This window comes from Spea bombifrons, chromosome 5, assembly GCF_027358695.1.
Source record: "Spea bombifrons isolate aSpeBom1 chromosome 5, aSpeBom1.2.pri, whole genome shotgun sequence".
Lineage (NCBI taxonomy): Eukaryota > Metazoa > Chordata > Amphibia > Anura > Pelobatidae > Spea > Spea bombifrons.
This window is the reverse complement of record NC_071091.1, coordinates 67,075,134-67,101,443: the sequence shown is the minus strand read 5'-3', so window position 1 is coordinate 67,101,443 and position 26,310 is coordinate 67,075,134. Positions and strand designations below refer to the sequence as shown.

Below are 26,310 nucleotides of genomic sequence, written 5' to 3'. Positions count from 1 at the left end.
TCTGAGAGTGAGGCCCACCCCATGTTACCTGATGTCACAATTCTTAATCCTTTATAAATTTGCGTATGCTATAAGGATGTGCTTTTAATTGTTACAGATAAAAAAAACGTAATTACCGCACAAGTGATTTTTAAACATTAAATATCTTCACAGTGTATCATTGTATATGCAAAATGTTTTCACATTACATCATTATATAGTTATCCTAACTTGTCTCTCGCTCCAATTTCAGAATGTTTCATGACAAACATTGAAAGATTACCATTACCAGAATAAAGCCTCATCAAGTTCCATACATATGTCTGCATACATTATTTAAAACTTGTGATTGGTTAAGGTGCTGCTCACAAGTATTTCTGTAATTATTCCTGTATTATTAACCCTTTATTTGATGTTTTATTTGGCCGTGGCTGGCATTGGAACTGTCTAGCATACACTCTCACAAGAACCTTGTGTTTTTAGGGGTGCAGCACAAAATTAAATAAAATATGTCCTTCAAGGTTATGGCATATCATGATAAACATTATGAAACATAAAATATTCTTCAGTGAGGTAGGGTCACTGTCAAAACTAAACAATTTTGCACATAAATAGGTAAAAAAAGTTCTCTAAAGTTCAAAATAAGTTCTGTAGTCGTTCTGTTGCCAACACAGCGACGGGGGGGGGGTAGAAACCTTAAGGTAGTGCTACGTGGTGGGCTTCTGCTTAAAAGCACAGATGGGGAGATCATAAACCTCCTTCATAGCTAGCCCATTTAAGCTTTGTAGTATTGTGTGACCCACTAAGGCACGTTACAACATCATGTCCTGCACTCAAGACAGTGGATGAATAGGACATGGAAAATGTCTTAAAATGAGTTGTGGGCTTCTGGTCTAGAGCAGCACCCCACATACATACACAACTTTTACCCAACCATGACACAAAGGGAATTTGCCTTAATACAAGAAGAGACTTTATAGGCATCCTTGAACAGGTGGATTTTTAAGCAGAGCCTAGGGGGATCGTAATGAACAACGTGGGGTGTTCAATCTACAGGGGTGGCTGTAACCCTGGGGAACTGTGCAGCGACGATGAATGAAAAATATACAGGATAGCTGTTTTAGTAAGATTGTTGTACGCCAAATTTAAAACCCTGAATTCAAATCTGTGTGTTATATGCGCGTAACACTTTTCTGAAATATTAGTATCACAGTTAATTCTCTCACTTTGCCATTTTTTTTTTCTTGGGACATGATTTGTAACACCATAGTATATTAAGTACATGACTCATCAGCTATATGAATAATAATTGCTGCTGGCTATGGAAACTTATAGAGTAGGCCTCAGAGTATTGCAAATTACGAAGGAAAAAAGAGAAACCTGTTGCTCAAATCAATCTTCCATTTTTAGAAATGTGTTTATTAAACCTCTCTTTGTGGCCATTAGCCAGGCTAGATTTTTGAGCCATCCAGCCAAGTCCATGCTTAATTATTCAACAGCTAGACAAATCTTTGTTGTAAATATTTCAAGTGGAGAAATACAGTCGATAAGTTACGGCTGTTCATAGGCCAGCATATGGTAATGCAAAATGTAAATCAACTTTCATATATTATTGGTGAAGTGAAATCTGATGTATCTTCGATGTAAACTGGCTAGTATACAGTATATATTTTGATCTCACTTGTTCCACATTTCACTTCATAGATCTACATTTATCATTTTGCATAAAAAAATTGGGAACTACTGAGTTTAACGGTTTATAGACTTTTATTTAACCTTATGGTATTTAGTTGTGTTAAGTCTTAAAAAAGGTGAAAAAAATAGACCACTTCTTTCCTTCAAACTTCTCTTGATCTAACCACCATCAAATAGCCAGTGTTACGAGCAAATTGTATTATAAGTGAGATTTTACTACAGAACACTTTTCATTGCAACAGCGTGGACAATCTAGTTAGGATTTCCTATTGTCTTGTTTAAAAGTTAAAATAAATAAATACTCTCTGCATTCATGTGTAGTGATGAACCTTTTAGTGATGACTACAAATGGAATGAAACCAATGCATGAAGCTTCCCTCCTTAGTGTCTCTTTTCAGGAAGTTTTCAAGCCCTATCACTATACACACATTGTGTAAATATCAATTATTCACCTTACTCAGTTACATAACATATATCTGCATAGGCCCCACCTATTTCTTCCTTTATATTTACATGCAGTGCAGAAAAATACATATTGTTGAAACCATGTAAGAATAAAATCTGGGAAGGCACAGCGTTTCACCTGGAGTCTCCAGCCACTGGGTTAGTGTCTTCAGTGTCTTAGGGGGAGGGAGCGATGTTTGTTCACGCCCACTAGCACCTACTCATGTCAGCTTCCACCCCTTTGAACTCTACCTGGGGCTAGCCATGTCCCTGTACACATGATACCCCTTACAACTGCAATACCCTCTTGATGAATTCAATTAGGAGCACGAGAAGGGAAGCTCCTGGCAGCCAGCCCTGAAAAGTCCTCAGGTGTGCTATTAACCTTGTTAGATTTTGTAATAAAACAGACATATCCATATTAAAGCATTCCATTGAAAATGTTATTTTAATGGGTAAGGACCATCCTCCTTACAATCTACAATCTGTTTATAATCTACAGTGAATCAATTTAGTAAGGGGTCAAATCTTGAGTTCAGTTCTACCACTGAAAAAAAAATTCAGTTTGTCACTCTGCCCAGTCTTTCTACTTTTGTAAACTTACATACTCAGTCAGAATGCTGAGTAAGAGGTACTTCGTGTACCACTGTGCTGTGAGAGCAAGTACAGCCAAGTTCAGCTGACTGGCGTTTGGGAGATAAGCGCTTTTAATGTTTTTGACCAAGGCTGTCAAAAAAGCCAAAGTCTTGTCACTGCTGTGAGCCATAAAACACAAGAGAAGCTCAATGAATTAACATAGTAGCAGTATTTAGTGCACTAGCCTAGGCAATCTAAAGGGGAACCACAATCACAGCTATTGTTTATAAATTAAAACTGATTTAAAAATATTGTCAGTTTCTGTATGTTTAACAACATACAAGCTCTACGATGGCCTCTTGTATTGGATCATGTCTCATATGTTGGCACAATGTAACTGATAGGCACACACTCACTGCATCAGTCCTAATCACTTACAGGGACCATCTGTCTTATTAAGGTCTTTTGATAAACAATACTTCATTAGCATTACCTAAAAGAGTCAGCTCAGGGTGGTGTTTGAGTTTGGAATTAAACCAAAATATTACGACTGTCTGGAATGGTGACCTCCAGATAAGTAATTGGTGAGAGGTTAGTTTATGATGGCTTTACTTCTGGCATGTAAAGATTTTTTGAAATAGGATTATATTTTATGTTTCATAGACACATTTACTAAACTACCACTGGCTGCAAATTATATTTCTTTTCTGTTCTTTTTTCGGATGAAAACAGGCTACTAAGCAGTTATTAAATTTACAAGCCACAAACTAAAGATTTTAATGATATTAAAAATTAATTTAATCCTGTAACCAGCTACAATGAACTCATAATAGTGAAATATTAGCAATAGGCTTCCAGTGTGGCACACCTTACAGAGCCAACCAACTGCAGGAAACACAGATAAAGCTAAGCAAATGTAGCCTTTCCAACAAAACACAAAAATTACTTTCTACAGAGAACCAATAGACAGCACAGACTTAATTCACTAGTAAGCAGATGAGAACAAACATGCAGGCAACCAGTTAAGGTAAACTAGCTGTAATATGTGTCCAGATCCCCTTGATTCAAACTGAAACTGGACCCAAAACATGATCATATCTGTGTTACAATTGTTTTGCATACATGTGTCAGTAGTGATTTAAATGTTTATATGTGAGATACATATAATTTAAATGTGATGTAATAATAATGGATAACTGAAGTAAAACAAAAAAGACCATTAAAAGGACAGTTTCATATCCCTGACACTCCACTAAAGTAGAATGCATATTTAATATTAAGAGCATTTTAATATACTTTAAAGCAGCTGCTGTGGCCGCCTTCCTCCTCGATGGTGCAATGATTCTTGTTGCTCATTGGCTGCTTGAAGTCTGATTAGACCCCATCCACGGCTTTTGCTGAGCCAGCACTGGAGCTGGGAAGGGGCAAATGCATACGGCAAAAATGAACATTTGCAAAAGAACACCACACAAGTGTTAAAGTTGTCATATCATATGTCCCTTTAAGGTGTTACTCATTTTCGTTCAAACATTACTAACCAAATGATTATATTCCTCTCTTGTATGCATGCCAAATTAACTTACTCTTACTTACTGCTGTTTTTCTATAATTAGCTGGACAGATCATTTCCAGTGAGGACCCTTAAATCTGCAATGAAACCAATCTGCTGTGCTTTAGCCCACACACTACAAACCCTGACGTCACCAGACTATGCCTGTGATTGGTTTCAGCAAAGGTCCTTCAAATATATGGCAGGAGTTGGTTGGGTTGTGGGTAAAAAAATTAAATGACGAGCACCTAGTTTAAAAACAACTAGCGTGCTGTCATAATACACGTTGTAAGTAGCGGTGTTGGAAGTGCAGATTGGAGAGCCTATAATTATGAAGATTGACTTGTCAGCCCCTCAAAAGAATGTGTTTGAAAGTACTCAAAATATGCAAAAAACAAACAAACCCAAAGCACTTACCTGAAGTACCTCTGTTACTGCAGCTGCTCTCCTACTCCATCACCCCACATTGATATCATTTGGAGGGCTTGCCATGCATGCACACTGGGGTCTCGACAGACCCCTGCCTGCTGCTTTTGGCTGACTTCTGGTGCTGAGGAATTTAACCAACCATGGGGGAAAAAAAATGTGTTTCTATGATAGCATAATGGAGTCAAAATAGAATTTTTCATAGAATTTATGACATAAATCATATAGCGTAATAGGGATATTATGTTAACATTTCCCTTTTTTTCCCCCATGCACTATTTAAGAAAAGTTTTGCATTATATAATCATTCTGCCTGTTTCTACTTGCTTAACAGTGACTCAGAAGCTTTTTATTTTATTATGCTGAAGAATGATAGATGTTTTATCTGTCATAGAAATATGGCATCATGTGATTCCACATGTTATGGGATTTTACTTGTAATGGCCTATAAAATCGGCCTTTTGAGTTGCAAGATGAGGTTTGTACAGCAGAAAGGAACGTGTGATTATGGTGGTTCAGCATCTTAAAGGTGTTCCTACTAACTGTTGAATTTAACTTCACTTGTAGCGTAGATATTTTTAATCGTGTAAAGTTTAACCTTCATCGTTTTTGCTGGAAACACTAAATTGTCACGTGACACAAAACCAGATACTCATAGGCTGTTGTCATAGGAACTGAAAAGGCCTGGTCACACCAAATATTGATATGATTTTTTCTTTTCTTTGTGTACTTTGCATTTCGCTAAACGATAAAAATACATTATCATGTCTATTTTGGAAAGCATTCTTATTTCTATCACTCCTGCCTAAAACCTTTGTATTATATACAAATATACTGTATAAAGCCATATTATTTATTTTCTAATCTGGAATGAAAGTTAAATTGTACCCTGTTTTAATAGCATTTCAATCCTTGTCAGCGTCTGTACCGTTTCCATAATTTCTCTTGAGTAATGGGTTCAAATTTCCGCCTTGTGAACTGAACTAAATATGTATTTGTGTGTGTATATGTGATTTATGATTTTTGTATAAATAGTTACGAGCAAGGTCTCTTCCTAGTCTTCCGGTCTAGAATGCATGACTCTACTACACACACAAGTTACATATTTACTTGCCCTGATACGAGTAGAGGGCTGCAGATTAAAGATTCCTAGACCTGGCTACTTTGTGGTCGTCTTGGTTGTTTGCATCACAAAGCTATTATAAAATGTCACTCACTTGGCACAATATGGATGTTCTTCTATAGGTGAACATTTTCACTACTGCGAGTGTGTGTCTGCACACGTCTCTGCCTTAGCACTGTTAAGTCTGTCTGGTTTATGCTTTAGGCAACTATCATTCTATTGGTTTCAAGAGGTTGTTGAAATGAAAGAAATCACACAGTTTAATGAACATATGCCCAGCATCCATTTTTAGACTCTGGATGAATTTACTAAAAAAACATTCTTGGTCCTTTTCAATCTTGTTCAGTGCACTCCTTCGAAATTTGCATTCTGGGACTAACGGGAAATATAAAGCATGTGAAATGAAAATCCTATAGAAATGAGAGTTGTTTTAACTGTGTTAATACATTATTATGTCTAAAATACTGCTATATGCCAAAGATCATAAAAGCTCTATATATAGCTATTTAGAGAATATAATGGCTGAATAAAATGCCAACAAAGCTGGCTATGGAGTTAGAGTTTGACAAAACTGTGCGTAATGCGGGAGTCAAAACGTTTTTTTGTTATGAGATAAGACAATACAAAAAGTTAATTGCCGTCATGGCTATCTGACACATTGAAGCCCTGTGTGTGTGTGTGTGTGTGTGTGTGTGTATGTATATATATATATATATATATATATATTCAATAAGATTACTAATATTGAAACTCTCATAGTTGGCCGCTTTTCAGTGTCAGACTTCTGGTATTTCCTGTATATTCACTCTAGGTTTTTGATTGCTCTTTTAGCCACTTTGCGCCTTAGCGTGGCATGCAGTGTATGTGTGCGTGCATGTATAGGTGTATGTGTGATATATATGTGTGTGTGTGTATTCAAGTATATGTGTATATAATATGTATGTATGAATATAATTTCTTGTAAGTGAAAAGGTAAAAGCAACAGGTTCCAGATGTATATAGTTTTACACGTACAACACCCACATACTCGTACGACAAACACAAGCCACAACCTATGCACTGAATGTTTAATAATAATATTTGCATTACCGGCAAACTGCAAAACTACTGTAAACATGGATTTTCTGAAAAAAATTAGATTCTATTCTAGACCAAACCAAAACACCCTTTAGTCGGCATTCATTGTGTTAAAGAGTACCTTGGTTAAAAGTATAAAGTCTATTTTTCATGTTACAGATCATTTTTTTTATGCTCAGTAACATATAGATTAATGGATTTTGTTAGACATAAGTACATGTACTTACCTTATCTTTAGCTAGTTCATAATCAGGTATGGAACTAGGAGCATTTATTCATATGGATTACAGGTACAATGTCATTATTTAGTACTGTGAAGGTTATGGTAGTTGGGGTTTTTGGGGCCTAAGACACCAAAATACCGTATTGGCTCGGATATAGGCCGCCCCCGTATATAGGCCGCACCCTAAAAGTTTGGTGCTTTTTTAAAAAAGTTTTAAAAGTTTTTTTCTTTAAAAAAGCACCAAAAAAACATGCTGCCACTCTGTCTCCCCCCCCCCGAGATATGCTGCCACTGTCCTCCCCCCCGAGATATGCTGCCACTGCCCCCCCAAGATATGCTGCCACTGTCCCCCCCGAGATATGCTGCCACTCTGCCCCCCCCCCCGACTTACCAGAGCAGACTCCCGGGTGTCTTGCGGGGCTGGCGGGGGACATCTACGCAATACGCGTATGCGACTTCCGGTGTCGGCACTCAGTGGATGTGCCGGCACCGGAAGTTGTATACGTGTATTGCGTAGATGTCCCCCGCCGGCCCCGCAAGACACCCGGGAGTCTGCTTTGGTAAGTCTTGGGGGCAGAGGTAAAACGCATCGTGCGGACAGTCACCGGCTGCGGCGATGCGGGTAAACAACCTCCGCTGCCGGGACATCTGCACGATGTGCTTTAATAATCTCCCTTGCCAGGACTCCCCCCATGGGAATTCCCGGCAAGGGAGATTGTTAAAGCACATCGTGCAGACGTGCCGGCAGCTGAGGCTGTTTACCCGCATCGCCGTGGCCGGTGACCGTCCACACGATGCACTTAGACAACCTCCCGTGCCGGCACCCCCCCCCCCCGTGGAAAGTGCTGGCAGGGGAGGCTGTCTGAGCACATCCGAGAGTAGGATACAGGTCCCCTGCACCGCTGCGGGGGATCTGTATCCTAACCCCGCTGCCTGCCCGGCGCCCGGGACTGCATGTCCCGGGGCGTCGGGCGCTAGACCCCGAATATAGGCCGCACCCCCACTTTAAAGACTTAAAGTGGGGGGGGGGGGAGTGCGGCCTATATTCGAGCCAATACGGTATTTTATTTTATTGTATGATTATGGGCCAGAATTGTGGTGCATGCGTAGCAAACTATAGAAATATTTCAAAAGTTGTTATAAATGATTGCTTTTTGCAAAATACCAATGCTTTTCAGTAACTACCAACCCCTAGGATGTGTTATCCAGAAAATAATGAAGAAGCGTCTGATCATTGTTCTAATCCAGACAAAGAATATCTGGAGATAAAATACAAGCTGCAGCAAAGAAGTTAATCAAGCTTTTTAATAGTGACAGATGGATCGATATCCCGATACGTCTTACTCTGTTTATGCCCCAAGTCAACAACACTATTGACTTTCAAGTACTATACATTCATAAAAAAAAAACCTCTGCACCTTTTATCTGTTCTGCCTTAATATACGGCAAATAAAAACTTGCTTTGCCGAAAAGGCCCTTTTATTTGTTTTCTAATTAATAGACTTAACAAAGGATAACTGGAACTTAATTTAAAATTAAAGTTCTAGAATTAACAGTCATGTTTTTAAAACCTGTGAGGTTGCTGCCCGGACCTATATAAAAGAATGAATGTCATTATCACATTTGTAAGGAAGGAAGTCATATTTCTAAATTTAGCCCAATTTAAAAGTGTTAAATGCAAGAGGAGACCTCTTAGTGCTGTAATTCTGTGCCTTACACCGAAAAAGAAATATTGAGCAATGGATGGTACTGTATGAGTCTTATTAATTCCGACATGCTTTATTGTTGTCTGACATACTATATGTATTAGTAGATAACACACTCAATATGAAGTTTTACAATTGAAAAATTGATTTTATAAAAATAAGTTCTCATTTCTGCAATTTTTGATAAAATCTATTTTCCTCATTTTGATGGTGTTGTGGATTTTTCTTGATTTTCTGCATTTTGTGTTTCTTGTCTTTGTTTCCACAAGAGGGCCACATATTGCAGCAGTGACTCCTGTGAATCCCTAATAACACTAATAATAGAAAATATGCTAGAGTTGATGGAAGGTTGGAAGGAGTACCCTGGCTTGCCTGGTCTATCAGCATATTTCCAATGGCACGGCATTTGTTGTCAGTAGTAGTATTACCTAATTGTTTAACCCAAAATAACTAGCCTCCTTGGCTTTTTTGTGCATGTGAATCCATATATTTGGGCATCTTCTTAACTATAAAATGTTGTTCCTCAGTCTAGGCATCTTCGAACATGAAGCATGGCCTCTTACTGATACCCTAGCATCTAAAACAATTGCGATACTGCTTATTACCAGGCCAGTCAGCTAAATACTGCTTCACATTAATCACTATGCTATATACAAACTACTTTTTTATGATACCTATTATAACAGACTTCAGTTTACCTAATTTGGGCAAATACATTCAAATTATCCCTAATGTCACTTGAGTCCTGCACCAGTCCTAAAACATATCAGGAAAGTTTAAAAATACAGGAAACATACAACTGGTCACAATGACTCACTTTTCAGTAAGTCAGTATCACGCTTACTTGCTATCTCTTCACTGCCGCACCAGTACCTTCTGCCCAAATTACCACTGCCAGAGGGCCCTGGTCTTTCCAGGGATGCACGTTTTGGTACTGTTAACAAGCATAGGTCTGAGGAGGGTGGTGATGAAGTATAAATAATAAAATAGAAAAGAAACACTAATTTACATTTTTTTTTCCTTGAGCATAGTGAACACCATAGCTAATAAGCAGTTCCCTTGGTTTCAGACAAGTATGGTAATCCATGGCATGAAAAATGATTTAAAGTACTGCGCTCTCTGGTGCTCTAATTGTTTCATGAATCAATTAAGTATTGCTAGACTAATCCATACGCGAGAGTGTTTTCATGCAGTACTTTAATTTAAAGTTGTATCCTGTAAAGGCAAATCAGAAGTGCATTTTCTTATTATGATTCTTACAGGCATATGTTGGAGGATTTTTCAAAAGGCTGCCCTTTTTTTTTTTTTTCTTTTGTGTTTTGTCAAAATGTATTGTACATATATATGTGTATGTTTGACTTTTTTCTCTTTGTATATTGATAATGAAAAAACAAAGTAAAGAAGTATTAAAAAAAAAAGAAAGAAAGAGGAAAAATAAAATCAGCTTTGTTTTTTTATTTGATAAAATTATACATCTATAGACATTATCAAGAAATTGTCCACCAAACAAAATATAAAAAAGTATCACTTACGGGTGACACATTGCATGCAAATGTAAAAGTTGTATGTGTAAATATTTTTGAATGCTGTCTAACTATTCAGATTCCATACAATGCAACAATAGCACTTTTATTAATAACCTTCATTCATATGGATAGCTGAGAGGTTCCTTTAAATAAACATTGTGTCCATTTATGGGCTTCTGCAGGATCCCCCAATATGCATTTGCCCCCTTCCCCAACTCCAGCTCTTTCCCATGAAGGAGATGTGTTTGGCTGAACATATCTTCTGATGCATGATATACCTTCCGCTCAGCGTTCTGGGTATGGAGGTCTAATGAGAACCCTGTGGAGATGCGTACAAATAGCTCCTGTTGATTTATTCCCATTGATGGGCGTTCTTTCCTGCTTCTGATTGGTTACTTCAAGAGGGGATGCTCTACTGCAGCTCCTGCATTAGGTAAGTGGAGATTTTGTGGAGGTTGAATGAGTATGTATGAAAGTTCTCCAGAGTTCTTTCATATGTATACATTGTTAAAGGGGTGGCTTCCAGGTCTTTATTGTCCTGGATACATTTTATGTGCTATTCTATATATAACTATTTATGTAGAGGTAGGGGAGTTAACACTTGTCACTGTAAAATTGAATGTGTTACGAATGTAATCCATTGGTGGTGATTGAAGCACTGGAGAGTATTTTCTCCGATTTGGTTAAAATAATAAAATAGAGAAGTTGTGATTGGTAAATCTTTCTTGGCACTTAATTATCACTAAAAAGCTATGATGGCTTTTTCATAAGCTCACCTCTAATTTTCTTTTTAATGCCTGCATTGTGTGAAAGCCGGAGTCTTGCATTAATCACACATAGCTTAGCTGCGAATTACCGGTTCTTTGTATATTTGTATCAAAGATAATGCAAATTGCGGGAAGGATCATATAGCACTGTCTTGGGTTGGATAACTTGGTGCAGATGAAATGATGAAAACACTTCACTTTACATGGATTGAGATCAAAACAACTTTACAGTGATTAGCAAATTGTTTTGTTGGATTTTTCGCATAGTTATGGATTCCTCCATTGAACTCAGGAAATTCTTGGACGCTAGATTTTTTTGTTTAGCTTCCTTGAGTAACACAAGAAAACAGGTTACGTTGTTATAGTAACTTGTTGTTGGTTGTGTTAGTGGCATTTCCTGTGTTCCACAGGCTGCTGAATTTTACAGCCGTGTCAAGATTGGGGCACATAGTGAATGTACCTTAATCCTTCCCATTTTTCCAGTGATTTTATTTAACTCAAACTGTGGTCTTCTTTGGTATCAGTTTTGTTAAGAGTTAAACTAAAACACATTTGATTTCCCCTTTATGTTTAAGAAAATAAAATTAATAGATATATCTTATATGTATATTAGACATGCGTAAGAAGAGATACTGGTGAGAAGTTTGAATCAATAGTATAAAAGCCTGTATCCCTTCACAGAAAATACTCTTGAGATTGAACCACTACACTAGGACTTTGCATGATTAAGGGACAGTCCCAATGAGTTTTTCCTGCAGGGAACTTGGCCCCGTGTAATGCATAGTTAATGTAAAAGAATTACTTGAACATCATCTCACTAATGTTAAGGAAATAATTTTAATCACATAAAAAAATAATTGTTTAGGAAGGTGTTTATATGGCAACAACCTATCAGTGCCTGCTTTTGTGTGGCATAAGTGGTTTGGGCATTTTTTTAACTTAAAATAATTATTTGTGGGAAGAGTTTAGGCATTAACCAGTACTAGTAAATTATGGTTCTAATTAAGTATTTAGTTGTAAAAAATGTCAATTTTAGCAGAGTAAGTCTTTAGATGAAGAATCATGTCAAACTGGCACGGGCTGGTTCAAACATGGTTCAACCATAACCTTTGCCGCTACAGAGAATATGCCGTTGGAAAGACTGTGCACGTGCCAGATCCAGAGATACTACCTGCCAGAATACAGCCACAGAGTAAGAAGCTGAGAATTGTTTACCTGTGAAAAGTTTTTGTGTTACTGAATGGAGGACATGCAAAAGGAAACTTCACTTATCCCTTAGAAGAAAATCTGCCCTTAACTCTACAGGGCTAGCTCAGCCCCTTTTTCCAGTGAAGCTCACCACTGATGGCCTTTTATACTGCATGGTGAAGCCAATGAATTAATATGTTAATGCATTCAATTAACCAGCAAAAATGCTTGCCTTGGGGAGAAGCTGCAGAACTGCTGGCCCCTGGCATGTACCAATGTCGTCCATATAGGAGTCTCATTATGTAGAATGCTCTATGCATTCTATGGGAAAAGTTCCATGCAAATTTAAAATTAGAGTAAATCTGATGGCTGGATCATCCCTTTAAACGAAGGCTGCCAATAACACAAAGCAGAGTGAGACTATTTTGTGTCCCTGCTATTGTTGCATGAGTAACTGGTAATAGTTAATTAATGCAGCCCCCACACATATACCATGTGGCCCAAGAAGGACGCATGCCTCTACCTTACACGTTCTGTCATTATGGCTATATATATATATATGTATATATATATATATATAATATGCATATAGGAGAGTGTGCAGATTAGGGTGACTGGCCTCGCGGCTGACATGAAGTATTTGTCATTATGTCCCAGACCTGTTGCTGGTTGGTTGTTTAAAGTGCATGTTTTAACTGGCACAGAAAATAGGAAATACTGTATTGAACTGTTCACTATAAAAAGTGTAGGTAGATGCCGCAAGCTATGAGCATAAACCTTTATAGGGGAATATGAAGTCAACACACATAGCCAGAAAATGAAACTGATACATGTAGTTTGAATGAAAACATTATGTTCATGCTGACACTGCCCCAAAGGTATATCTTATTCAATGATGTGTCATAATACTTTCATTTTACATCAAGGTGAATTGGTAGTGGCAGAGGTTTTTTTTTTTAATAAATATATCCTGACTGAAGTTATAGTATAATTTGTTGTTGTAGACATTGTGTCTCCATGAGCATTTAGTATCTCATTAAAGAGTGTGGGGAAAAATACATATGGACTAGGATTTAATGCTATACATGCATCGCTTATATTTACAAACAAGTGAAGCTTAAATATCGCTCCACGTATTTCTGGATCTCAGTAATTGCTAACATATCTGTAGTATCTCATTTTCTGGCACTAGTTCATCACCGCCACCATTCTTTGTTTGTGTACCTATTGCTTAGTTCTGAGGGTCTCTCATCTTCTCTGTCTGCACCTCTCCTCTACTACTTTTGTGTTCCAGTACCACCTCCATGCTGATGACACAACAATCTACTTTTCCCCTCTTGACTGCTCACCTTCTTCTCAAATTGTCCCACAAACTGAAATTGCATCTTGGGGGGGTAACCCTCCACTTAAAGCTAAATAACGCAAAGACTAAGCTGTAGTTTATTGATAATTTGTGACACCTCCATAACCATTGAGAATTTCAATCTACCCAACAACCCACATCGAATGCCTTGGTGTCGCACTAAAATACCTATTCATTGCCTTGTGACATCCTGTTGGGTTAAAACAAAGAAGCATTCTTCGGTATTTTTTATGTTTTTGTATTTTAGCTACATATTACAACATATGTATGATCTTGTTTGTTATATTTGGTTTTATAGAAGAATGAGAATGCCATGAACTATGGTCCCTTTGATCAACGGCATAGATCTGTGATTGGCTGCGGACCATAAGGTTGTACTTCTACAGCAAAAAGACCACCAATGGTTGACCTTTTTCCAGGGTCGGACTGGGGTGACTCACTATGAATCCAGGAAAACTAAAACGTAACTTTTATGAATAGAATAGTTCTACAGCAGCTGTAAAGCTATGGGTTGTGTTCGAACAAAAGTATATTTTTTCTTTAAATTGTTTTTCGAGCAGTTAAATGAAATCAGCCTCGTGTCATTGATGGTGATCATGCCAAAGTATACTGTTTTGTTGCTGATAAGTGTTTGCATGGTGATAAATAAAACCAGCTTGTGTTGAAGTGTATATGGGTTGTTTGTATTTGGCATATGTTCTGTAATGGACAATTCTCACTATAATGAAGTTTTCGTAATATAATATCTGCAATCTCTGGGCGTTTGCACATGGCGACTCCCTGCCAGCTCGCTCATCATTAATTTCTTGGCTTCACCGGCTCCTACTTTCTTTTTGCCCACTTCCCAGACCATTAATGTGTGGGTATTGCTGGCCCACCCCTGATTGCAGACATGATAACTTTCTTTTTGCCACTTTGGTGAGGGGGGGGGGTTATTTAAAAAAAAAAAAAAAAAGCTTCTTGGAATATGTGAATATGTATCATGTCAGGTGCACCGCAGAGTAACTGGTAACCACAGGGCCGCCCCAAGCCCCTTTTTTTTTTTTTTTAAAGCGAAAGAGAGAGAGAAAGGGGCGCCGAGTGGTTTTCGCTTACCAAGATGTCAGTACCCGCTCGGCACCCCTCTCTCTCCTCTGCGGCGAGTCTCCCTGTTCGCTCGATTACCTCATTTCCCGCACTCAGCATTAAAAGCCGGCACTGAGACCGAACAGGGAGAGTCGCCGCAGGACTGCTGAAAGGTAAGTACAGGGGGGGGGTAAGGGTAGATAATGGGGGGGGGCGGCAGGGACGGAGGGAGAGGAATGGTAGATGGGGGGGGGATTTTGAAATTCGGCTCAGGCGGCATTTTGCCTTGGGCCGGCCCTGGGTAACCATTATTTGCCTTTCTTTCCTCTAATTTAAAAACATATGGAGAGGACGATTTCACTGCACGATTTCACTTGCACTGCACTGACTTCCTTGTTTCTCGCCCATTGCACTTTCCAGACCCGTAAGGATTAAAAGTCCATAATTAACCCTTTTTAGGTTACCTGCTTTGAATTGCAGCTTGTAATGTTTGACAGAAACTACAAACTTACAGATGTAGTAAAACTGTTGTAAAACTCCTTAACATATGGCAGACGACTAAGCCTTTCCTTACAACTAACTGCTCCACTTCCAATTGTTGTGTTGTCTATTTTGCAAACACATGAGAGAATCCTAATAAGCATTTGGTGGGACACATCTTCCCGCTCTTAATATTCATACCTCCATGCTGCGCCTGCCCTGACTCGGAGGACTGCTGTTCAGACCCATATTTGCATGTATGAAAAGTGCACCCATTGATATCAATGGGAACATATTCTTACCACTGATTGGCTGCCTCGAGAATATTGCTTTACTTTTTCATTTCATTGTTTTCAAACACGTCAAAAAGATTAATTCCTGTGGCTAATATCTTTAATATACTCAATATCTGTGTTTTCCCCTAAACTATTGCTTGCACTGTTCACCTTTCATTGGTTTTGTTGGCAGTATTTCCCTGCACAAAAAAGTGCAGTAAATATCTATACTCTGCAAGCTTTTATTCTATCAAATGTTGTTTGTTACTGTTGGACGGGTTTTAATAAAGAAAGAATTGCTAATAACATGCATTTGTACTCCTGTGGTGGAAATCCATACAACTTAGTGGTTACCATGACAATCTTCAAGATGATAATTGCTAGAGAAGCAGAAGAGACTGGTTCAGGGTTATAGACTTACTTATGACCTTGGTGAATGCACTTAAGCCTTTCGTTTAACCCTTTAAACCCAATGCATTCTGCTATTACCAATGAGGCCAATAAGATCTGTAAACTACAATTCCCAGTATATTTAGTAAGGGGGCTGCTTTACCAAATGAGAAGTTTAGGCATTTAACGAATGACTACTACCGATGAGACTTAAGCATTGTAGATATGTTCGAAAACTAAACTGAACTTCATTTTTATGAATTAATTGAATTAAAGTGACACTGACCCACATAGGTTAAAATACTAATAGTTCACACAGCAGCTGAAGTGCCAGACCTAGATCTGCCTCTTGCAGTTAAAGGCCTAATCCTTGTAAATGTTAGCATATTGTGAGTTATTTTCGGTTTACACAAAATACCACTTACCGGTAGTGACCTCCTCTTATGGGTCACAGATTCCTGTAACTACAGCATCTGTTTTCTTCTTCTTCTTCTTCCATATCACTAGATCCCCTATGACATTACAGACTTGTGTTGTAATGTAAAACTGAGGTTTTGGTTAAATCAAGCTATGATTCATAATTGGCTTTCAGTATCCCGCAGCTGGTCAGTCTCTACCCTCTTGCTCTGTCTATTGCCTATGCTTTTCTACATGAAGTATTCCAAAGCGATGTATAACTTTAAACTTGTTTCTTTTGTGTAGTAATTTGCCAGACGGCAAACAGACCTTAGCAGACTGTGCACCGCTATTAGCAGCTATTAAGGTTTCACAGAAAGGAGAATTCCAGGATTAGTATTGCAAAGAATTACACATAATTACTTTATCGCCTCAATGGGTCAAAAATGGTATGAAATTGTATGTAGCACTTGACATTTTCGTCTTTGAAGAAGCCCCTGCTGGGTATTTAACCACACTAACGATTGTGTTTGAAAGACATTTTGAAATAATCCCTCTACCAATTTGTAAAGGAAAGAAAATGTTTAGTGAGAGCTGTGACAAATGGCTTTGAGAGTGGCAGGACAACACGAATCATAGCTGAATTTCTAATGCACTCTTAGCTCCTGTATAACTGTAGCCCTTGCTTCTATTAGAGGACGACAACGGAGTCCAATTAACACCTGTCGCATTGGTCTGAAAAGCACGCATACCTACGGCAGCTACAATTATCCCTAAATTCTACTTTATTTACTCGTGTCTCCTTAGATCGCCTGCCTGTTGCATATGCACTTGCTTGAAAAAAAAGGATTAACCCCTTGTCTGATTTTCTGCATTTTTGAATAATTTTGGGCACTATTATATCTTCAACCAAAAGCTAATGTTATGCGAAAGGGAACCTGAGTGAAGAACTGAACTATTTACAACATTTTAACTGAAAAATGTCACTAAATTTTATGAAGGGAAGCGTTTCTTCGTGTCCAAGTTGGCCCTGCATAGTGCATTGCTAACTGAAAGAAATGTTTTATATCTATCTCAGCCTTATTCAGTGATCTCACTAGGTCAAAAAGGATGTCATCTCAGTTGCGTTTTCCTATATCAGTTTTGAATATCTGAATATTCATTTTTTTTACCTGAATACCTTTTACTACTTGGCAAATATGCTCTGTTGAGTTGTTATATTTACACATATGTTTGCTCACAGGCGAGATAGTGTTTAATCGTCTGGCGCAATATACGGACGCCTTAAAAACTAAGGTCAACTACAATCTCACAGCAGCCCTATGCATCGTTTAGTTTAGTAGTTTGACATCCAATACAATAAGTGCCTTGTGCATGTAAATCAATGCAGAGGTATTTCCCAAATACAAAATTGTTAATGCTTTTCGACATATTGATAAATGTTGATAGATTAGGTCAGGTGTAGTGCTACCAACAGGCCAACTTCCGAGTGCAATGATCTGCAGGCACCTAAGGAAGTACTCGCTATGTTATTCACGTACATTTTAAGAATGACCTTGACTACTTCAGGCTTCTTCAATCTTCCCAACACCATTTTCAACAATGACATCTTTCCAGACTTAAACGTGTCACTTTGATGGTTGATTGACCGATCTGCACTGAATGTTTTCAATATTCTTTTTAACTTGTTGAAGCTTTCAGACGATAAATGCACATTAGCATTTTTTTTGCATTTATCCCCTAGTTTGGCACACAAGGGGTTAACCTTACTCACCCCCCTCCACCAGGGTCTTTTTCTAATATTAAAATTAATCTCACTATTTGGCCTTCTGATGCCTCACTGGAGACTCACAACGGAAATCCTCCCATCTAGCACAGAGAGTTTGTAAGTCTCAGCGCCCTTACTAAACCTTAATTGGCCTCAATGGTGTGAAAAAACACAAAAAAAAAGCAATCAGCACCCTGACTAAACCTCCCAGAATAACCGTTCATCTGACAGTAGAAACTCATAGAAAACCTGCCCTTAAAGTGATTCAATCAGGTTATCAGTACGTGCAAGCACCTAAAAAATGTTTCCAGACCATAAAATACTTTGCCTAAACCCCTTAACACCTGAGTAAACTAAATGTACACGCCTTACAAGAGCCAAACACACTACACAAAAATACACCTGTCCAAGGATTTTTAACCTTTTCAATGATAACACGTGTTACGTAACATGCCACTTCTCCTGGACTATCTACACACCGCTAACCGGTTTTGTCAGATTATTGAATCAGACCAAATGTGTCTGGCATGGCAACTGTAGACCTATTACGATTTGAAATTCTGTACAGTTGTGAAAACAAAACTGGACAGTATCACTACTATATTCTGATATTACTTAATTTCAAAAGAAAAAAAAACCTAATGCAGTCTCTGTGTTCCACATGAAATAGTTTCAGAGAGTAAAATGACAGATGCACTTTAAGACGTAATCTACTCAAACCACAAAAGCCTCTCTTGGTTTTAGATCTTAATAGACACCAAAGAATATTTACGAACTGATTACTGACGTAAATACCAATTAGCATCAACATGAAAAATTTAAATTTCAAATACACTTTGACAGCAATATTATTGTATAAACACCTCATTTAACATACTTAGAGAAAGTGTAAGACATTGGTGTGTGTGTGTATGTATGTATGTGTGTGTGTGTGTGTATGTATATATACATATATATATATATTATATATATTACAACCACGCTGAATAAGAAATATAAATCTAAATAAATACGAGTTTATAACATCTTACTGTATTTTAAAATTGTTTTTTTTTCTGTAAAGTTCTTGGTGTAGTATATTTCCATTAGACCCGTAATTGAAAAAGTCATTTTAACCATATTTTCTCATTTTCAGGAAAAGGTCAAGAAAGCTCTTCAGCCGGATTCACAGAGAAGATAAAGCCATGACGAGTGAAAAGGCTATTAACAATGTGTATTCTGGTAAGGTACTAACAGTCCATTTTAAGAGCTATGTCTTTCCTGAGTTTTACTCATCTTCTTTCACCTTCACAATAAGAATGTATTTTCTGAATGCAAACCGGATTTGTAGTATCCTGGTATTCACCCAACACTGAGCTGCTCTCATCTTAAAATACTCAATAGCACTTTTTATAAAAATGTAAAAATCTGAGCTTCCTTTGGGGCACACAGAAATATTGATACAGTGCCCCTAAAATGGATTTGTAAATCATTGTGTAGATTCTGGATAATTAATAGAATTGTCTCAGGAATCTGCTGGTTGAGTTTTAATAATATGAAACATCTTTGTTTGTTTTTTTTCTCCACAATTTATGAATATCATTACAAGTACATGTGATTAATTAGTGTATGTGGATGCGTAAAAACATGGAATGAGGAGACGTCAAGAAAAGATCTTCAAAAACCAAAACTTTATTATGTCAGAGAACCCCAGTGGAATTGGAACACTTTCTGCTATTTGGCACTTTATTCTTTTTATCTATTTTTCTTCTTTCGTTCTAATCACAAACGGGTGGAAATTTACCGCTCTGATTCTATATCAGTGAATGTGATGCCAAACAGACAGAAATGACAGTACCGTACTTATCTGTGTGGCCTATTAAAATTCTTTGCTAAAGATGTGAGACTGGAAGAGTTTGTTTTTAACAGCTACATTCTAGTCATTGTTTCCCATATAAAATACAATATCACCTTGCCACAGAAACACCCTTCTAACATCCATCCATGCATGCATTAGAAGACTCTTATCATGACAACTTTGGGTGAAGCATAAAGACATTTAAATGCTGGAAATTATGATCTGTGTAGCCTTAGAAAATGTGCTTTGTAGTATTTAAGTTCCTGAAGAGAACATTTGGAAATCTGAGAATATTCATAATGAACTGATTTTAAAAAATATTAAAATTATGTATGAATTATTACAAACAATGCTAGAAAAATCAAGTAGCTTAAACACCACCATAATTCATTGAAAACAAATGGATCACTTGGTCAGTTGCAACCTGGAGAAAAGTAGGGTGAAGTTGTAGATGGTAAACTTGGTCTAGAGCATATAAGTACCATGTTATATGTATTACAGGGTGGCAGTTGGTCATGGAGTGGTTTGCATCATGTAGAATTTATAGCTGTCTACTTTTAAAGGCTATTTTGTCATTCTGGATGTTAGACCAAATTTTAAGGGCCCATCCAGTGGAGCCATTGTAATGCATTAACACCCAAGGAAAGAGCCCATCTAAACAAACAACCGATGGCAGCGGATTTAAAAAAAAATGGTTGCTGAGGAGTCAAAGATCGCCTTCTAAACTTAAACGGTGTTGCTGAAATGGCTCAATAGCGAGACATGCAGTGTCACCAAAAACAACACCCCAAGATGTGTTGTGACCACTACAAAGAGTTAAAAAAATTAAGCAGTGATGTCACCATCAGTGGAACCATTCAGCTCAAAGAAAATGTAAAAAAAAAGTCCAAAAATATAAGAAAGAAAAGGTTTATTTTTATGAGCAAGTGCAAAATTTAGTGCTGTATCTTCCCGAAAAATCCTGGCATGGAAAGAGTTTAAATGCTAGCATTTGAAATACTCATGGTGTATCTAGATTAAAATGTATGGTTTGAGGGATTAATTGAATTGGCCAGGTTCAAAAATGTCCCATATAGGCACAGACTGACCAGATGTCAAAATGAAAAGAAAAACCTATGCATGGGTGTATATGGCAATAGAATTGGTGCATGGAAAGAGTTAAAATTCCACTATTTGAAATGCCTTGGAGAGTCTAGTTTTCAAAAATATATTTAATGGAACTAAATGGAATCGGCTGGCTTCAAAGATGTCCCAAATAGGACATGGTGACATGATTATCAGATTTGAAATCACAAAAGCGACTTGTACTTATTGCCCAGTAACTTGCAAAAAACATAAAATTGGGTATTTCTAAACTCAGGACAAAGAATCTATTTAGCAGGTTTTTTTAAATGTGCTTTTTTAGACAAGTAAAATATGTTTAAAAAAACAAAACACAATACTTTCTTTTTATAGGAAATTAGATAATTAGATAGCCCTTCTGAAAATAATAATATATAACTTGCATGGGTATACTAAAAGATAGAGAAGAAAATTACAGCTAAACCGCAAAAAATGTTTCGGTCATGAAAGGTGCACATTGAAAAAAAATAACCCGTTGTTAAGGGGTTAACCTGCATTTGCAACTTGCAGGTTATGGAACTTGCAAAGTTGTGACTTTTTTGCAATTGAGTTGGTTTTAGTGAACCAAGTTGTGAATTGGATTGTGTCTAATTGCTGCTACTAGGTCACCTTTTGACAACTTGCAAGTGACTCACTGTTTAGTGAATAGGCCTAATTGTATGTATGGAGAGGTGGTAGCTCGCTATTAAGACCTTGCTACTTCTCCATACAAGAGGAAGTCTGTAATATGAAGAGATGATGAGAATATATTTTCCATATTTTCTGTGGATATAAGGTTTCTCTGAGGAATCTTTTAATTCATTGCTCTTCCCTACATTTAGAACAGGCATGTCCAAAGTCCGGCCCGCAGGCCAATTGCGGCCCGCGTTCCGGGCTGATACGGCCCCCCAAGTGAGCCACGGGACTTGGTGTCATCAGCCGGCGCAGGGAGAAGGAAAGCGCGAGATTTGGGCTTTCCTTCTCCCTGCGCCGGCACACACAGCCACAAGGGCATCTGATGAAGAAATTGTGTAGGGGAGGGTTAGATTTCAACCCTCGTCTACAGTAACTTTAAACAGGGTTCATGTTTGACTGTAGACGAGGGTTGAAATCTAACCCTCCCCTACACAATTTCTTCATCAGATGCCCTTGTGGCTGTGTGTGCCGGCGCAGGGAGAAGGAAAGCCCAAATCTTGCAATCTCGGACGTCGCTAGATTTGGGCTTTCCTTCTCCCTGCACCGGCACACACAGCCACAAGGGCATCCGATAAAGAAATTGTAGGCAGTGGCGGAACTACCGGGGTCGCGACTGCGACCGGGCCCTGGAGTTCTGCCAGTCAGGGGGGCCCAAGGGGTGCCGAGCGGTTGCTGAAAACGACCGCTCGGCACCTCATGGGCCCCCCTGACTGACAGAAATCCAGGACTCCTCTGCTCACCGCTGCCACCGCCGCCTGCCTCTGCGCTGCCCAGAGTGCAGTGTTGGAAGCGTGAGGCGTTTGTCTCGGGTGCCGGCGCTCAGCGTGAAGCGCCGGCACCCGAGACAAACGCCTCACGCTCCCAACACAGGAGTTGACGGTAAGTGACCTAGGAAGGGAGTGGGTAGATCGTGAGAAGGGGGGTTAGGGAGGGAGAGGGTAGATCTTGAGAAGGGGGGTAGGGAGGGAGAGGGTAGATCGTTAAGAGGGGGGGAAGGGAGAGGGGAAATCGTGAGAAGGGTAGGGAGGGAGAGGGGAGATTGTGAGAAGGGGGTAGGGAGGGAGAGGGGAGATTGTGAGAAGGAGGGGTAGGGAGGAAGAGGGGAGATTGTGAGAAGGAGGGGTAGGGAGGAAGAGGGGAGATTGTGAGAAGGGGGGGAGGGAGAGGGGAGATTGTGAGAAGGGGGGTAGGGAGGAAGAGGGGAGATTGTGAGAAGGGGGGTAGGGAGGGGAGATAGTGAGAAAGGGATAGATGTGGTATGCCGTTTTCAATAAACTTTGCATAAAATAGTTAATTTGTATTTAATTTTAATGGTTCAGAAAATGTCAGGCAAAATGGTCGGCCCTCGCACACGTTCACTTCATCAAATCTGGCACTCTTCGAAAAAAGTTTGGACATGCCTGATTTAGAATATCCGGGCCACGTACATCTCACTATTCTTGCACAGAGGAATGTCTGAAATTAAAATAGATCTTTAAATTATTCAGTAAATGTGGGTTTAAGATTACCAGCATCTGTTATGCCTTCTTCGAAAACCTCAGTGTCTCACTTTAAACATGCCTGTAGTAAAGGCTCAAGAATTGCTTTGTTTGCATTTTTGCTTTCATGTGTTGACACTGCTGGTATAATTTCTTCTAAATCATGCACTGAACTGTAAAATGTATCAAATCGGTGTAATTATATCTATAGAATGAAATGAGCCATATGTATCATTGCGAGACCGTGCTGATTTCCGGACTGTCCAGCCAGTCGTGATCATCGGCCATTAAGGGGAGGTCAGGAGATCTACCCTGAGCTGCCAAATTAGCTGTTTTATTGTTAAGTTGTTGATTAACAATAGTTACATTTTAAAATGTAATTATAAACTGGTATGGGGCTATAGCTAGGAATTACACACACATCCAGGTCCATAGGTCTTAGGACATTGATCTGCTTTCTGTCCATTACTTCAAATTCACAAACGAGAGACAGAGGATGCCAGATAAACCAGATCAGCATTGTCTCGCACCATGCATACCCTCATTATGTGGTGAGGTTAACTTTTATATTCAAAATCATTATATTTGATATTTAACTCCCGTCCCATGGGCAAGGGGACCATATTAGCTGCATCAATAGTACACTTTTTTCTTTTCGATTTCAGTTGGGTGCCAAGAGTTCAATCAGCATATTGACAATAGACATGCAATAACAGACTTTTTATCCCTATCTTCGCCATGTGAATATTTAATACCAATTCAATAGGCACATGTAGAATTCTATTCAATGTATGCTCTTTTCTGTAGAATGCCTAGCAACCAGTGCAGTTTTATGATTGCATTAATTTAATCCCCCTTTTAGATCTTGAATCGATGTAAAATGTTCATTCATTCTTTCAATAGGCACTCAGCCAATGCACCCCACCACCCACTTCCCTAGACTTTACATGATGAATACATATCACTCTATATAGACAGAATAATAGGCGTCACAACTCATATGGTCTTAAACTACTACATTTAATGCTTGCTTTTCAACATTTTTTTATAAGCCATGAGAGATACTTATTTATCCTATCTGTTTTTTAAAGTTGTTTTGCAGTCTGACTAGTTTTCATTTTCTCCTACCTTTTGCATGTCAATATGTTTAATGAAGAAACACAACATATAAAGTAAGTGTCTATTGATTTTAAAAAAAAAAAACAATTCACTTACACATTAACTGTGCCAGTTTGTTATATAATTGGCATGGATTCCTATCTCGTCCAGTTCCCCAAATTAGTGAAACACTGAAGCATAATATGCTAAATTTGTAGCTACATCTGGAAAATATCATCGGAATGCCCCTCTACACCCTGCACATTGTACTGGCAGAGCCTTGGTTTTGCTCAGCATAGCAAAGATCCAATTATGGATCATAACCCAAGAGATATAGTAAAAAACAAAAACAAAAGGTAGATAATCCTGCAAGTGTTTACAATTATTGACCAAAGCAAACTTGACACGGATACTAACAAGAGGAGAAATGTCCAGATTTTAAAAATACCCTATGTCTGCAAACGAGCAGGGGAATCTGACCTTCCGGCATCTTAAAATCCCAAATGGCCAAACACCCCAACATGCACGTTGCATAAATGTGTGCCAATCCAAATAAACAGTTGAGCAATATTACATCATGTCCTGCTTATTAGAGCTTGAAGTCTATAGGAACAGCACCTTACCTTTTCACATTATTATAGAAAATGTTTATGGTTGAGTATATTTTGTTTATTATAACTGATCTGTTCACTGATATATGACAGTATTGCAGCTTTTATTATAGGGGTTGGATTTTTACCCATTATATACTGTTTTCAGGTTGTTGACATCTGACACTGGCAGACGTTGCTTCATTCCCTTTTCATTAGCCTGGGCTGTTACATGTAGACATGTTGCAATGTTTACTTGCACTTAATTAAGGCAGAATTATTATTATTATTATTATCTTTTATTTATATAGCGCCAACAGTTTACGCAGCGCTTAATACAATACATAAATTCAAGGGATATGACAAGACAAGAATTGACAGACTAAGACAAACCGATACATTCTGTTGATCTTTACTTTATTTCTTGTTTATTTCAGACCTTAACAGTCGATGAATCTGTATGTAACGTGTGTATATAATGAATACATTTTTATAGAAAGAGTGCTTGGTTAAATAAAAATCAAGTGAAAAAACAGGTTCTAAATATTGTTATTGGGTGCAGTTCAAACGCCGCAATTAATATAATCTGATTTACCAGAGAAAATGTCTGAATATATTTGCCTAAAATGTAAGCAGTGACTCCAAATATCTTCTGATTTATTTACCAACAGTTTGTAAATTGTAATGGATAGATCATATTGGTTTTTTTTCTATAAAATGCATTGGGATTGTTCCAGTTTCTAGAGCATACTTCATAAGTGGTTTCATCCTCTTGTATACCCAATGACCTAAACCCAAGTTGCTCAGTAACAAAGTGGACCTTATTCGGAACGTTTATGTGAATGTTGATTTTTCACTGTCCTGGGAATTAGTATGCCTTTCCTATTAATCTATATGGTCTTTTGTACTTTTATTTTTTTTATTCAGGCCTATATATATGTTTTATTATTACTGTTCACGTTATAGTTGCAACAGGTTTTCTACACTATTGATAGTATGAAGACAACACTTATGCACCCAAAAATATAGAGTGCTAAAACACTATTAACTAAAATTATCTCTTATATACCGGTAGTTGGAATATGTGATATAAATGTGTTTACTACTTTAAAATGTGCGTACAATCAGATGATATTGACAGTTTTGACTGTCTAGATATTGTTTGTGTTACAGAAGACCAATTTAAAGTGAAAAAGAAACTATCCTTAATTCCATTCAGTTATTGTGCCACTTTTTGGAAAATGGATCAGAAACTGTTCAGGTGATTCAAAGGTATCATCAAACTTACAAGGATACAGTCAGACTCATCGGTTCCAACATTACTTTTACAATCCAGATGAAACAGCGCTAAAGATGAAACTTATCACCATGCAAATTGCTCTATGATTAGCTATTTGTACCCAAATGAATTAATTTAATTATGTAGCCAGATACAAATGATTCAAAGAGCTGGCCCAGTAGGGTCATTCCTTTGTCTAGGATGATAATAGATCA

General features: G+C 38.0%; 1 protein-coding gene across 1 annotated transcript in view; it reads left to right on the top strand.

The window, feature by feature from the left end:
- The window catches only part of ATXN1 (ataxin 1), a 96,360-nt gene that overhangs the window by 8,912 nt on the left and 61,138 nt on the right, over nucleotides 1-26,310 (top strand). The window contains exon 2 of the mRNA XM_053466851.1: nucleotides 19,152-19,237. The gene's annotated coding sequence lies outside the window, so the exon portion shown is untranslated. The remainder of the gene's footprint in view (nucleotides 1-19,151; nucleotides 19,238-26,310) is intronic.